This window comes from Cnephaeus nilssonii (assembly GCF_951640355.1).
Source record: "Cnephaeus nilssonii genome assembly, chromosome: 17".
In the NCBI taxonomy this organism is placed as follows: Eukaryota; Metazoa; Chordata; class Mammalia; order Chiroptera; family Vespertilionidae; genus Cnephaeus; species Cnephaeus nilssonii.
The window spans coordinates 22,412,292-22,427,084 of NC_137088.1; the positions used below are offsets into that span (position 1 = coordinate 22,412,292).

Sequence of the window (14,793 nt, forward strand, 5' to 3'; positions counted from 1 at the left end):
CAAATAACACGTGTCACTACTGGCCATAGCATTTAAATGCCAGCATGAGCCTCTTCAGAGTGATCTTTATTGTTGTCATAGCCACATGAAACATTCAAGATGGCAACTGTCCCATCAGCCTGGGACCCTGAATAAGGAGACATGGAACAGATCAGGTAATGTGCAATGGACTCATAGCATGACCAAGAAAATAACTTTGGCCGCTATAGGCCACTAGAACTTGGAATTGTTACTCTGGCATAACATAGCCTATCCTGATTAATAAAATAGATTTGCTCTGTTTTCCTGCAAATGACAGAAAAAGACTAATGGTTGTATGTTTTAGGAAGAACAATTCTGTGCAATTTAAGAAAATGTAATATTGAAGTGTGCAAAGATGAAATAAATTGCTTATGATTTTATGCTTTATTCACACAATATACATTGAACTCTACAGTGTGTTAAATATTCTCTACCTAAAATCTCTGCCTTTATGGAGGTAAGTGGTGAGTTCCCCTTCACCCAAGATGTTTGCATTGATGGCCCCTAAAGTTTTGACTGGACAAATTAATTTTAAAAAAAAATACCCTTCAATCCAGAGTTTCAGGATGTCTATTTCCTCTGGTCTAAAAAAGAAAAAAAAATATTTTCTCAAGCATTCCTTTGATTCAAACCATTTATTGATTTATTGAGTTGTCTTTTCACATTTTAATGTCATTTTCCCAGCAAATAAGTTCCTTGAAGGCCAATACTCTTTTTATCTCTCCTTTGCGTCTTTCTCATACTATTTAGTAGGCAATGTTTTATTGTCTATTCTCCGAGGAATATATTCAGCTTTTGACACTAGTTCTTATTATTTGATATGTTTCAGATTTGTCTTTCAACTATTTATGTTAGATTTGGACTTATTAAAAAAGTCTAGGAATACAAATGTAGTACCTTAATAACTTTCAGGGGTGGCGGAATGCCTTCTTTTTCTGAAAAAAGAAAAAAAAAAAGCCTTAGCTCAGTACTATTGAATTTGTGGCCAATTACAATATTTCATTAACATCTTAATTCAGTAAGCATTTAATGTATTCCTACTATGTGCCAGGGGGCAATGTTTATTCAAGATTATCAAGATAATGTTACTTAGTACCCTTTACCCATCATTACATAATTCTATATTTTAATAGAGTCTATGATCTCCCTGTACAAAGCTACTTGGGGGGGGGGGGCAAAATCTTCCCTTGGTTTAATTTATGGGAGCATAGCGCACCTTGAATTCTGAGGGCTTAATTGATAACTTAGGGGGAATAGACCAGTATGTAAGTGTGTGCAAGGGAGAGAAAAAAAACCTTTTATTTTTGTATTTCAGTTTCTGTTAAGGTTCATTTCAGGCTTTTAGAATTGGAGAATCAGCTGCCTGCTACAAGAAATTGCTAATAAGCAGTAATTAAAGACTGAGGATTTATTTATTCTTTCCATTCCAAACCTGATGTCATTCCCAGATGGAAATATTGGTACTGGTTAGGCAATTCAGCATTTTGGGAAACTAAGGCAGGGTTGGGTGTCTCCTGGGTCCTGCAGGGGAAGAAAGTGGTCCAGGAAAGAAAACTTGTGTTTTATCACAATCATTTATACATTTTTTTTTTTTGCCATGCTTTACAGAACCAGGAGTTGCGGTGGGCACCTGTGTCTTAAAAAATGAGGGCTCTTTCTCTAAAATAAACTTTGCGTATTCTTATGTCTTTGGAATTGTCGTCTCCGCCTAAAATGACAATCAGCTGAAAAAAGACGGATACATTCCAGTAAATTCAATACCCATTGATAGAAAAGAACTGGCAGATGAGAAAGCAGCATGAATACATGGGCGACTCTCCTTTATTTAGAAAACCCACACCAAAATACAGCACAGTTGACGTGTTTGTTACCAGGGCTTGAAAAGTAGCATCCGCCACTGTGTAAAAGATAAAATAAGACTGCACGGATGTCAGGATTTTCCCAGCGTGCTTTATTCATAGACATTTGACAGAGAGGACCTAGCAGAGCTTTTAGGAAAAAAGCTGAATTCTCAGCCCACAGTCACTTTCCAGGAACTTCACTGTAAACTGTGTTCCAGGCTAGCGGGATGGAGATCTTAGCAATCTCCCTCCTGCTACCATAGTTTCCTTCTCTGTAAATACAATTATTTATGGGGGTTTAATGAGAGAGCAAGCCTTGTGTGAAAGGAACTCAAGAAAGTGCAGCTTCTAAAAATACAACGAGGCGGCTCTGCAATTCTTATTGTTACAAACTGACGTTTTGCAGTTCATGCCCTGAACCTAACAACAACTACACACACACACACACACACACACACGTGTACACACATACTAAGAGAAAAAGTAAAGACTTTTTTCTTTCTTTCTGCAATCTCCTTACACTGAGTAAACAGTAGTAATTTTCTGTTGTCACACTCAATGCAAATTTTCCAAAGACGACACAACACAAAAACAAAAGACTTGTTAGCTTCCTTAGAGTCGGGGGTGGGGGTGGGGACGAATGGCCAGAGGAGAGGGGCAAAGTTGAATTTCCGTTTCACCTTAGCTGGGGTCCTGAACCTCCAGTCACCCCTGATCTTGCAGAGGTTTTCGGAGTTTCAGTCTCCTTTGGGGAACATTCCCTCGCCCCTCATCACAAGCCCTCTTCGCTTCCAGCTTTTTGGAGAAATTGGACCTCAGCTTAGGCGTCTTTCTTCCAGCGAGTAGGAAAGTACAGCTGCCGATGGATGGGAGGATAAATAGTAAACCAATGGCCAGGGGTCCACTCCTCTTCCTTCCGCCACGTGCTCCTTAGCTGGGGTGCAGCGCTCCTGCATGGGGTACTAAGAGGGGCGAGCGTGGGGTGAAGGGAGATGGGCAGAACAGGCGGTGAGGGAAGGAGGCCCTCTAGGAAAGACCGTCTTCACCTAACATTGAAGAGAAAAAAATTGGCCCACATGCCCCTAGTGGGGAGTGATACATCCCACGCAGGCTGGGTTGGGGGCGGGGGGGGGGATTGTCGGGGCCTCTCACCTGACTTCCTCCTCCGCTGGCACACTCTGCAATCACCCCCCTGTTCCCCCTCAAAAAAAAAAAAAAAAAAAAAAAGCCCAGCCAAACAACGAACAACAAGAGGAAGCCGCAGGCAGCAAGAGGAGGGGTGCGCGAGGTGGGGGCCCGGGAGAGGTGAGAGGGGAGGGTTGGCGGGCGTCGAGAACCGCGCCGCGCACCCCAAGCGCACTCCAAGGCGCCCACACTTACCCCTCGCGGCTGAGGGTCCGATCTTCGGTGCCAATCCCCTTGCGCGCCCCTCGCCCGCCCTCGTCCCTCCGGCCCGCCGCCCCCCCGCCCCCAACACCCCGGCCGGCGCGCAGGGAGGGAGCCTGGGAGCAGCGCGCGGCGGCAGCGGCTCGGGCTCGGCTCGGCTCGGGCTCCCAGCGCGCCGGGTGCTGCCGGCGGCCGCCGAGGCTCCACCGCCAGGGGGAGAAGCCGGGGCGGGCGTAGGGGAGGCGGGCCGGGCCCTCGCCTCGCCGCCCCACTGGCCAGCCCCGCGTCGCACCGGCTCCGAATCGGCGGCGACGCGGAGCCCACGGAGCCCCGGGGCGCAGCGTGCGGGGCGGAGGAGCGCGGCTGGATGCGCGCCGCGGGTGGCTGCGGGCTCCCGCGGGGGGCGCCTGGCCGCTCCCGTGCGCCTCCAGACTGCGGGCGCGGCGACCGCCGAGCCCAGAGCAGCTCCCGCCGGCCCCTTCCCCCTCCCGCCCCCGCCCCCGCCCCCTCCTCCCCCCCTTAACATCTCCTCCCTCCCCCCCCTTCCCTTCCTCCCCTCGGCCCCGCGCGCTCGCTCGCTCGCTCGCTCCTCGCCTCGCTCTCCCCTTTAAACGCCCACTTCGGATGGGGAAAGAAGACAACTTGAAGTCAAGTTGCAATTAACTTCCGCGGCAGCCGCAGCTCCGGCGGCGGCGGCACCAGAGGCAGAAGCCGCCGCCTCGGAAGTCCGACGCCGGTGCGCCCGCCCGGGGAGCCGTTCCCGGTCTCCGGCCCGCACTCGACAGCCACCGCCACCCCCAGCGCCCATGCCTGAGTGAGTTCTGCTCCTTTGCCTCTCTTTTTCTCCCTGCTCTTGCTCTTTTATCGCTGTCTCTCTCTCTCTCTCTCTCTTTTTTTTTTTTTTCGGGATCGATCCAAACTTCTTTGTAGCACCCACTCCTGGCGCCCCCGGTTGGGGCGGCTCGGCTCCCCTCTCGTGGGCACAGGCGGCAGGGGTCTGTCGAGCCCCTTCTGTCGCTCGCGCTGCCGGGTCCAGGGCTGGGCCGGTAGAGTGAGGGAGAGCACGCGGGATGGGGGACTCGAAGATGCCATCCGTCCTCTCCCAGGGTGCGGGCACACGCACACACCTGCCCGCCCGACAGACGCTGGCTGCACAAACTCCTTCAGGTCGTCCGCGTGACCCCTTTTGGATGAGAACAGGGAGGGGTAGGGAAGACCGAAGGAAGCCTACGGAGAAAGGGAGAGCCTCTCTGTGCCCCTCCGAGCCGGGCTGGCAGAAAGGTGCCCCGAGGAGGACGCTGGGGAGTGGAGACGCTCCCCCCGCCGGATGGCCAGTCGGCTCAGCATCCTTCCCCGGTCCCTGTGCGCCTTCCTCCGCCCCCCGCCCGCGCGGCCGGTTGGGAGCGGCGGCGGACAGGGACCTGGGAAGTTTGTGGCAACTTCTCCTGCCCGGGAACCGCTCGGGCGCCGGGGCGCTCAAGTTGGAGCCGGGAGTTTGAAAGCCGCGGCACTCCGCGTTTCCAGCCCTCGCTGGCCGTGGTGAGGCCGGTCCTGAAAAGACTCCTGGAGGGAACGTGGCTTTGGAGAGGGGCTGGAGGAAGGGAGAGGTGCTGCCCTCTTTGCAGGGACGGAGACATCCCTGAGCAGCCACGGGGGTCTCCCTCCCGCGGTCCCGACGCGAGCGGGGCGGCTGTCTCCGTGCGCCCCGCTTGCCTGCCGAGGCTCCCGGGGCGGCGGAACGTGGGTTTGGGCAACCGCCGTGAGAGGGACGGCGCAGGCAGGTGGCAGGTCCAGGAGTGACGCGCGCGTACCCGGGCCAATTCACAGAGCAGGACTCTTGGAGGACTCCAGAATGCCAAGAGGGACTTTGGGCTCTTGCTGGAGGTTTTGGCCCGGACCTCCACCAGGGCATTGCAAATTTCACTTAACAAGTGTCAACCACAGGGTCCCTTCCCCAAGTGCCCTCGCTGGCAACTTTGACCTCTGGGCCCTTCCTCTCTGAACTTTCTCAGCGGCATTCCGTCCGCATTTCCAGGCAGACGGTGTAACACTTGGACTTCACGTGGTTGTAAAAGACGGAAAACAGAAAGACGTCCTGTTTTCAGGACAGAACCTGGGGTTCCGTGCCTGCATCCTTGGAGGCCAGGCCACCTGACTTTCCCTAGAGGACAGAGTAGGGGGGGGGAAGAAGGAGTAAAACTACACGGCTTAGTGCCAGGTTTTGTTCGAAGCAGTCCCTGAAATCTACAGGGTTTGTGCTGCTGACCCAGGAACTCATCCCGCTGAAACTTCATTGAAATTTACACCCTGTCTACAGTGGATTTTTCTGAGATATCAGGAATGCAAGATTTATTCTGTAGTCAAATGTGGCTGCAACACCTCCCCCCCCCCCACACACACACACTTTAAGACTGGAGAAAACCAAGGTTGAGGTGTTTGCTCTGCAAACCTTTAATCTGCTATGTGGTACTGGTGCTATGATTTAGCAGCAGTTCTTTATTTCTATTGCATATTATTTTAGTAGAACAGTAGTACATTCATATACTGGCTGCTCCAGTCTGCTGGCAAACATTAGCATTCAAGCTTACATTTTTGACAAATGTGCAGACAGGAATAGCATGAATAGGCATCTTAAATATTAACAACCTAAGCATCTGTTGTGAAACAGATTTAATATATTTACTCTGTTTTTCTCACATTGTTAGAAAAGGTTATAATAAGTGCATAATTTCAACTTTAGTTTGCAGAAGTAACTGGCTGCATCTTTCACTACCTCTCCAAGTGTTTAACACAATCACCAGACATAAATACTTTAATTAACTTGGTTAGGCACATTATTAAATAGACTTTAAACAATGTGCATACTATGTAACAGTAGCAAAATATGTATCGTATTTCTGCATATTTTAAATGACTATGCATTTTATAAATATACCAGGCATGTTTATTCTTCATCTCCATTTGACACTTATTACTTCATGTTTTTTTCTAATGGAAACAATATTTTAAATGTAGAGTTGTTCAGTCATACGCAATACATAATATGTAAACAGTAGCTATAAAATACAAAGCACTGTTAAATTTGAGCATGGCTACATGTAACAAGCTCGTACAAGAGAAATAAAAATCACTGCTCAATTTTGTATTCCTTTCTGAATAATGAATACAAATGATGTATAATAAAGAACAAATAGGGATTTCCCTCCTAAAGTACTAGTGCCTTAAAATGTGTGGGGGGTAGGAGGGATGGAAGGGAGGGGGAAGATAAAGAAAACCTAAAGAACTTCCCAAAGTCTGAATAGTTATTTCCAGAATCAATGCATTCCTCATTTTCCCACAAGCTGAAATATGTAATAAATAATAGTTCTTTGTATGTAAAAGTATTCAAAAGGAATGCCTTTTGTTTAGTTGTTGTAATAAATTAATATATTCTTTGGTTGATCATCTACAAAAGTGGGTCTTTTGTTTCTCAGCATCTTAAACAAGAACCACCACAAAATGAACATTGGCTTATTTCTGCAAAGAAGTCTGTTGCCAGCTATGTGAACCTGCGACTTAATAAGATACGATATGCTGAGTGATGGTTAAGAAAGACTACATTACGTGTTGGCAAAGATGGAAATATCTGGAGGAGGTTTTGAATTATTTTTTTTTCAGGTGACAGGTTGTGGATTGTAAATTAGGCCTAAAAGGTCAGGTGACAGGCACCTGTTCCTCATTATTGTAAAAATCTTCTGGTTACAAACTCTATTAAGCTAAAGACAACATGGATATACAGTAGGGACTCTATAAAGCACTCTAGTGGTTTGTCATCTGCTCTGTAAATTTCCAAAAGGGCCATACATAGATATGCCCTGTACACAAACACATCATTTCTTTCAAGATGTGTTATCTTGGATGACGCTTATTAGTACTTGGGATTGGTGAAGTATGTAAAATAAATACATGTCACTGAATCAATATTCAGACCATATCCAGACATGCTGTAGTCCAATGCAAAAAAATATTTTTAAACCCTTCTTTTCTCTTTACAACCCATTGATTATCAGAATGTGTTCATGTTTTAAAGAACAGCCTCCCCAAATTGCCTTGTCTGCTTTTTAGATCAGATGTGTCCCCATTTTAAATGATGCCATGAACTATTTTGCCCAGTACTTGTATGTAAGGAGAAGATTACTTGCTATATACTGTCATAGCGTTGTGGCATATAGAAAATGGGAAGAAAACCACATTTTATATGACTGCTGTTAGGAAGGGCATCGTCATATGATCCTCAGGCTTGCCACTTCTCTCAGCAGAGCTCAGTAATGTTTCTGTTAGGATCAAAGAGTATGATTTGATTTTCATGAATGGCTTACCTTTAGATATTTCAGGGAGCAGAACAAGCGTACATATTGGATGGACTTAAGTAGCACAAGGTGACAACAAAAGTAAAGATGCCAGTTGCTTTTAATTAGCCACGGAGGAGGATTTTGAGTAAATTCTGTAACTCAGATTAAATTCCATATTTAAATTTGTTCTTTTCTCTCTTTTTTTTTTTTGGTTTTGTACAGTTATTGCTTATTCTGTTAAGTATTTGGCTGTAGCATTTGTGGTCAGGTTACAGAGCAGTCATTACTCTTGCTTTTCAAATTGATTTGGGTTTTCAAACTCCAAAAGTCTGGGATGATTTTTAACAAATTGGTTTACATTTTGACAGAACAGAGTTAAGTTAATTAATAGATCAGGCACGAAAAATCCTCCACGGTAGGGTGTATTTTCTGGTAAAATGAAAGTTATGTTTCAGCATGATGAGCATCAGGCTTCAGTAATCTGTTCCTCGTGTGGAATGAACACTTCCTACTTCGAGCTAGCAGGCACCTACTGTTTATTTACGCTGCATTAAACTGACAGCTCAGCAATCAGAGGAAAAATATTACTTACCTTCCTGAAGTAAGTACCAGTTTATAGGTTAGTGCACGTATTTATATTCCTGTCACCACTAAATAACGGCTCTGTCTCCATTTTAATATCTACCTGTGCTATAATCCAGGGCTTCAGACTCTTCCTGGTTGGGGGTAGGGGTTGAAAGCAGGTTTTCTTATCATTTCCCAGTGGCAAAACCTTAAAGAAAAGTAATTTCATCTCTGTCGTGTGAGAACCAGCTGGAAGAAATGTTACTTTACATACCTCAACTATAACATCAAAACCCCCAAAGAATCTGCATGCCACTTAAAATAGTCATCTGTTAGAGCAACCTCAGGACAAATACGTTCAAACACATTCAAGTGTGTGTTTTCTAAATTGACTTTCTACAAAGTTCCAAATAGGTTACTTAAGCGCTTTGATTACTTAGATAATAACTTTGATAAAGTGTCTTCCCTTCCAAGTCTAAGATGGAATGTTTCAGTTTTTACTGGAAATCTTCAAATATAAGTGCAAAGTAGGGCTCATTGATTGCTCGGTACTGTTGGCTTCCCTCTGAAAATATTCTTGCCTCCTTTCCTGTTACTCTATCAACCTTAAGATATGGGTGATTTCAGCTTTCTTGTAATACTAAATGAATTTGTTGTTTTTCCTTTACAATTAAAATCCCTTCTCTTTCAAACTCCTGGAAACATCAAAACACTGCTAAAGTTGAATTCTAAAACTTATGGTTAACTTGAGAAAATTCTTATTTTCACTTACATTCTGTAAGTCCCTCATGCTCATCGTCTACACACAATTGTCAATCTCTAATCACATATTTCATTGACATCAGAGCAGAATGTGGTCTTAATACAGCATATAAATCAAATTTGTTACACAAGGCTCTTGTGCTTCCCTATACCAAAGAAAGAGTGTCTACTATGGTAATTTATATATAGTTCCTAAGTGCTATTCTCAATGGTAAGTCTATTTAAACTTGATGTCTTCATAGAGTGTGATCAGCACATTAACACACATTATTTAATACTTTTGAACTTATGCCAATGGTACCTTTTGCTGTTTATTTCTTTTAAAGTCTTTTTAAGATCAGATATTTCATTTCAGAGTAAACAGATGCAGGTTGCGTGTCTACGTATTCAGGGTGAGATTTAGTAGCATAGCATTTCTCCAGCATATTGGCCTATTTTTTATTCTTTCAAATTATTCTTTATCACTTCCACTGATGTTGCTGTCTGAGGCTTGGTTCGTAATAGAAATTCTAATCATCTCTTTCAATGGACTTTCAAACATGTAGTTCAGCTTAGGCAGTGATCTAGTTTAGTTATGCGAGACGGAAATGAGTTAGCTTGGTACCCTGGCATTTATGTCCCTAGATTCTCCTGAAATTTCAGTCCCGTTATTTGACATGGGGTTGTGAAGTGTCTTGTAATCAAAAATGAAGACGTGGTTCCGTTTCCAGTGGTGGAGGAGAGGTGTTTGCTGGATAAAACATTGAACTGTGCAATATTTTTATGACGCTCGCCACTCATTTTAGAACCTGCCTGTGATTGCACACATTTTGAGTACCTCGGGCTGCAGGTCCCCCAAGTGAAGCTGAAAGGCTTGCAGAAGAAGCGGATGTCAGGCTGCACCTGGTTGTGCCTTTACAAGAATATCTGTGGATCTGCATTGCCCCCCCCCCACTCCGGTGCTGTACCCCTCCCCCCCAGGTGTGCAGGAAGTGGAGGGCGTTGTACAGGGTGAAGTGGGTGGACTCTACCCAGAGCTATGACCTGATTTGTGACGCACCCTCAGAACTGCAGTAATGGTCCAACTGCTTCACAGGCAACTGGTAACCACCTCATTTGGGGATGCTTCTGCCTTGCTGAGCACTGCCAGAGAGAACTTCCCTCACTGTCACCTCATCAAAGGCTACCTTTTGATAGCTCTCTTGTAGGGCTAGATTCAGAGAGCAGCTTCTGATATTTGGAGGGTAAGTGCCAGAAACTTTCCTATCCATTCCATGTGGAGAAGCAGGGCTACAGCCACAGGGAGGGACAGGCATTGAGTGTTGGGGGGGGGGGTCTCTGTGTTGGGATGTTGCTTTTTCTCAGCTAGAGATGATTTGAGACCAGATACCAACACAAATTTTTCAGTGGGCTTTCTTTTTTTTTGGGGGGGGGGGGGCGGGTGGCAAAATAGGGTAGGAAGCTCCCAGGGGAAGTTGCTAGACGGATCTTTCCTTGAGATATTTAAAGAAAAGGGAATTCTTGAGATGCAGTTTTCCAGGAAGCCAGGCATATAGTAAACTTGATTGCTAGATGTTCCTTTCTAGTCTTACTCAATGGTTTCTGTAATGCTGTTAAGAGCATGTAAATGAGAATTTGGCCTTTCACCCGTTTATAATGTTAAGGACTTTAAGGCAAAAGAGGTTTTATGTTATAAATATTTCATTGTAATAATTATTATAAATAAAATAGAACCCAGTGTACACAGATATCCTTTGAAATGGAGATAGTCTTGAATATAGCAAATCCATAATTAGCTGTTTGATGTTGAATGCAATTGAGTTTTCTTGTTCCAGTGAACTAGACAATGGAAAATCATTGGGAATTAACAACACGGCTATGTGATTCTTGATAAAGCTAACCTTTCTTTCCCCATTCAAGTATATTATCAGTGAATGAGGGGCTCAACTAAAATGCTTACACTTGTAAATTTTAAAAGGATATACGGAATTGGTGAAAGAATCCTAGTGTTTCCCATTGTGTCTTTACCCATTGAAATGATGCCTAGGTATCCTATTTAATGTTAGACAGATTTCTTCAGACTATGGGAGGAAATAACAATATTTTAATCGCTGTGCTTTATAAAACAAATCTTAGAGGTGGGCTCTTTTGGGTGGTTGAAAAAGACTCAAAAACAATTTAGAACATTATCTTAAAAGTCAAAAAATGACAGCCTTACTTTGTATGCAGTCATTGTATTTTAATAACACTGTACGCTTATTAGTGTTATTAGAGCAGTAGACAGTTAATTACAGCCTTTTCTGAGACACGTTAACTCTATATTAACAGCCATGTAAAAAAGAAAAAAGAAAGAATGATGTATATGCTTACCTACAAGCTGCTGCTTGCTAGACTCTTAAAAATATTCTTTTAGAATGTATGCAGTCAGATTTTGGTCCAGAATCATCAAAATGGTTTCTACTAAAACAACTGAATTTTAGAACTTTTCACTGGGATACAAAATTTTCTCCCTGCTTTTCTTTTTTTCCTTTCCTTGTAATGGGTATTGGCTTGATCACTTTTGCCAGTAGCAGAAATTGCTGTCCCTCAGCTGTTTTTACCTTTCCCACATTATATGTTGAGATGCCCACATTTTCTTGTTTTCTGATGACTTTGGCCAGCCCACACCATGAAGAGCTTATGGAGTTGATTGAGTCCCTCTTGATACTTGTATTTTGTGGAATCATTTTAGTCACTGTTCCTTGATCCAAGTTACGTTTCCTTAAAATGCTCCAAAACCTTATACTTAAGATACATGTGAGCAGTTGATCACAACAGTAGTTCTAAGACTATTTTATTTTCCAGATTTCAAACCTGGGTTTTTGCTTTGGCTTTTGGCATGGCAGGAATGATGGGGGACTGACTACCCAGAGGAGTTTGAAGCGGGACTTCGCCTTACTTAGACGATTGCATCAAATTGGTTAACTCGGTGAATTCCCTTGGTTAATTTGGACACGTAGACCTTGTAGCCATGTAATATAGCCCTTAAAACTGCACTTAAGTATGCCCAACTTTTTAGGTGCTGCTTATATTTACTTGAGTAAGACATTAAACTACAAAAAAAAAAAAATTCACTGTAAGGTGCATATCTCTGTTATATAAAATAGGAAAAAGTTCACAGTTAGTATTCTGTGCCTTGCATAGGGAGCACTCATTAAAGATTTGCGAAATTAATAATAAAACAGCGAATTTAGCTTGTGCTGCAATAATGATTTAATGGGGGGGGAGGGGGGAGACCTTTCTCTCTAATTTTCTGTTTTTACTGGGGTTATCTGAACACTTAATCTGCACATGTCCGGCTTTCTGGATAATTGAATGTTTTTCTTCTTAACTATGTGCTCTGTCATTTTTTTTTGACAGTAGCACTGGGGTCTGTTTCACTCTCATTGTCTGACCTCAAGGATTAGGTGAAGTGTCTCTGTTCAGGTCTGTGGTCCCTTGGTGTTTGGTTGTGGTAGCAAACGGTATTAGAGTCAACACAGAGCACTCCCCTAGGTTTGTACAGTGAGGCCACAATGGTCTTTCTGATATTCTGGGACCAAAATTACTATTTACCAGTGGCCCAAGGCTTGTGGACCTCTCTCTACCTGTTCTTTCCTACAATAATGATTTTGTTCAGGGTCCCATTGCAAAAATATGAGCCATGGTTACTGCATACAAATATATTTTTCATTTTAACTCTATGTATTGCACTTTTAAATGTTTTAAGATTTAGGGTATTTATAGTAATGACCATTTCACTCTATTCCTTTAAATTAATACTAGAATTCCAATGGGGTTGCATTAGCTGCATTTAAAACATTCTGAAAAGTTCTGGGCATTCTAAGAAAATTATCTTAAAAAAAACAAAAAACAACACTTCCTCTTTAAATTTATTTTCTTTTAAAAACATGTGTGGGGCCCTAACCGATTTGGCTCAGTGGATAGAGCGTCTGCCTGTGGACTCAAGGGTCCCAGGTTTGATTCCGGTCAAGGGCATGTACCTTGGTTGCGGGCACATAGTAGGGAGTGTGCGGGAGGCAGCTGATCGATGTTTCTCTCTCATCAATGTTTCTAACTCTCTATCCCTTTCCCTTCCTCTCTGTAAAAAATCAATAAAATATATTAAAAAAAAAACAAAACATGTGTGGGGCTATTTTGCAAGACCGTCCTATTTAGTTACAGAAAGGAAAGTATTCTTAAGTGGTACACTGCTGTGTGACCTATTCCATTACCATGCACATTCTGTCTCTTTAAAAACAGTCTCCTCTATTTGCCCTATTAATTGTTGATATGTTGCCATCCACGAGACAAAAATTAGAGCTGTAATTAAATAATCATGTGATGCTCCTTAGTGCCAGTGAGAGCAAACTCATTTTTCCAGGCCCTGATGGTCACTGATTATTGTATTACTACTGGCTTGCCTTATTTTTTTCTTCATGATTCTCTATCTGTAGATTACCTAACTGCTGTCATTCTTTTCAAAATTAAAGAAAGTAGAGAACATTCAGCCAGTTAATTGGCTAGACGTCCTCAGAGATGTAAGGTAGACATACCTTTTTTTGCTTTTGGTCACCTGGTAGGTTCTTTTGGGAGGCTACATCAGTAGTGTGGTTGCCTGCCATTTAATTTACACTGGTGTTTTGGCTGGGATGGAGGCATATGGGGAATGCCAGGAGAATTACAAAAGGAGCTGGGTATTAAAATTCAGAAATGATTAAAATTGAAATAAAAGGATGCTGCTTCTTTGCCAGTACTCTGGCAGTCATAATGACACATAGAGATTAGTTTCCACCTTCATCTTTTCCTTCTTTCTCATTTCCTCTTGTTTATTGTTGACACATTTTCCTTATGTCTGCCTCCTGTCTCTGTATCTTTTTGCACCATTATGCATTCCTACTTCTCTCTCTTTCCTTAAGCAGGGAGAAGCCTACTTAACCTTATTATAACAATAACAGAATAGGTTATTAATATTTAATATGCACATGATTAAAATTTCTCTCCCTTAAACATAGGTCAGCTGTATTATTATTAACCAGCATGTAATTTTTCATTTAAAATATTCTTATTCTGCCCTTGCTGTTTCGGAAATGTGGTCTACTTGAGTAGTGATTTAATACCTAATGTTTGGAAAACTGTGGTGGGCTAGTGAGAAAAGAACTTACCAGTCATGGATAATCAATTATGCATGAATTCAAATGTAACAGATGGAATCTGGTGAGTTAAAGTTTCTCTTTGCCTTAATGGTGTTTTTTTTTTTTTATTTGTTTGTTTGACACCTGTCTCCTATATAGATAAACATCTCATGTAGCAAGTGAGAAATTTTCTTATATACTTATATTCTCTTTAAAGTGAACTTGACTTTTTAAATTAAATTAAAGGGCAGATAATTTTTTCATGTGGCCTTAAAGATGATCAGATTATTTTCCATCACTTTATAGATACAGAAGCTGACCCTGTTTGACCTATGAAGGTTCACTCAGCTAGCTAGTAGAGGAAGAAGCAAGCCCCAATCCAGGCTCTCTGCCTTCTGTCCACTACTTTACCCACTGTCCTTCATCCTCTTTTGTGGGAGTTGCTTAATAATAGAGGCGCTACACTAACTCTGGGTCTTAAAGAATTTCCAATGAAGACTGTGGTAGACTAGTTTCAAATTGTGTAATCTACATGCACACGGTACCTGTGAACATATATCGTATTATGTTGAATGCATGTTACGTCCACTTTTATTCATACTTGGATATTGGCCAAACAATTGAATTTCCCAAATCTATAGAGAATGCCCCAACATTTGCTTTATATCCTAACCCGCCGCACATGCCTTTACACCTGCAGTGTTGTACATTTTTAGTGACAAGACCCCTTGGTGCAAAGCAAACTAATTTTTGAAG

The 14,793-nt window shown here is 43.0% G+C and overlaps 1 protein-coding gene and 1 long non-coding RNA gene across 2 annotated transcripts in view; one reads left to right on the forward strand and one right to left on the reverse strand.

Annotated features, from left to right (window-relative positions):
• Positions 1-1,951: 1,951 nt before the first annotated feature.
• On the reverse strand, positions 1,952-3,297 carry LOC307113722. The gene is made up of 2 exons (XR_013814886.1): positions 3,243-3,297; positions 1,952-2,824 (listed from the first exon to the last, which is right to left on the reverse strand). It is a non-coding gene; the product is annotated as an uncharacterized lncRNA (long non-coding RNA).
• A 546-nt stretch (positions 3,298-3,843) lies between these two features.
• Positions 3,844-14,793, forward strand: part of SATB1 (SATB homeobox 1) — a 103,550-nt gene continuing 92,600 nt past the window's right edge. The window contains exon 1 of the mRNA XM_079795648.1: positions 3,844-4,062. The gene's annotated coding sequence lies outside the window, so the exon portion shown is untranslated. The remainder of the gene's footprint in view (positions 4,063-14,793) is intronic.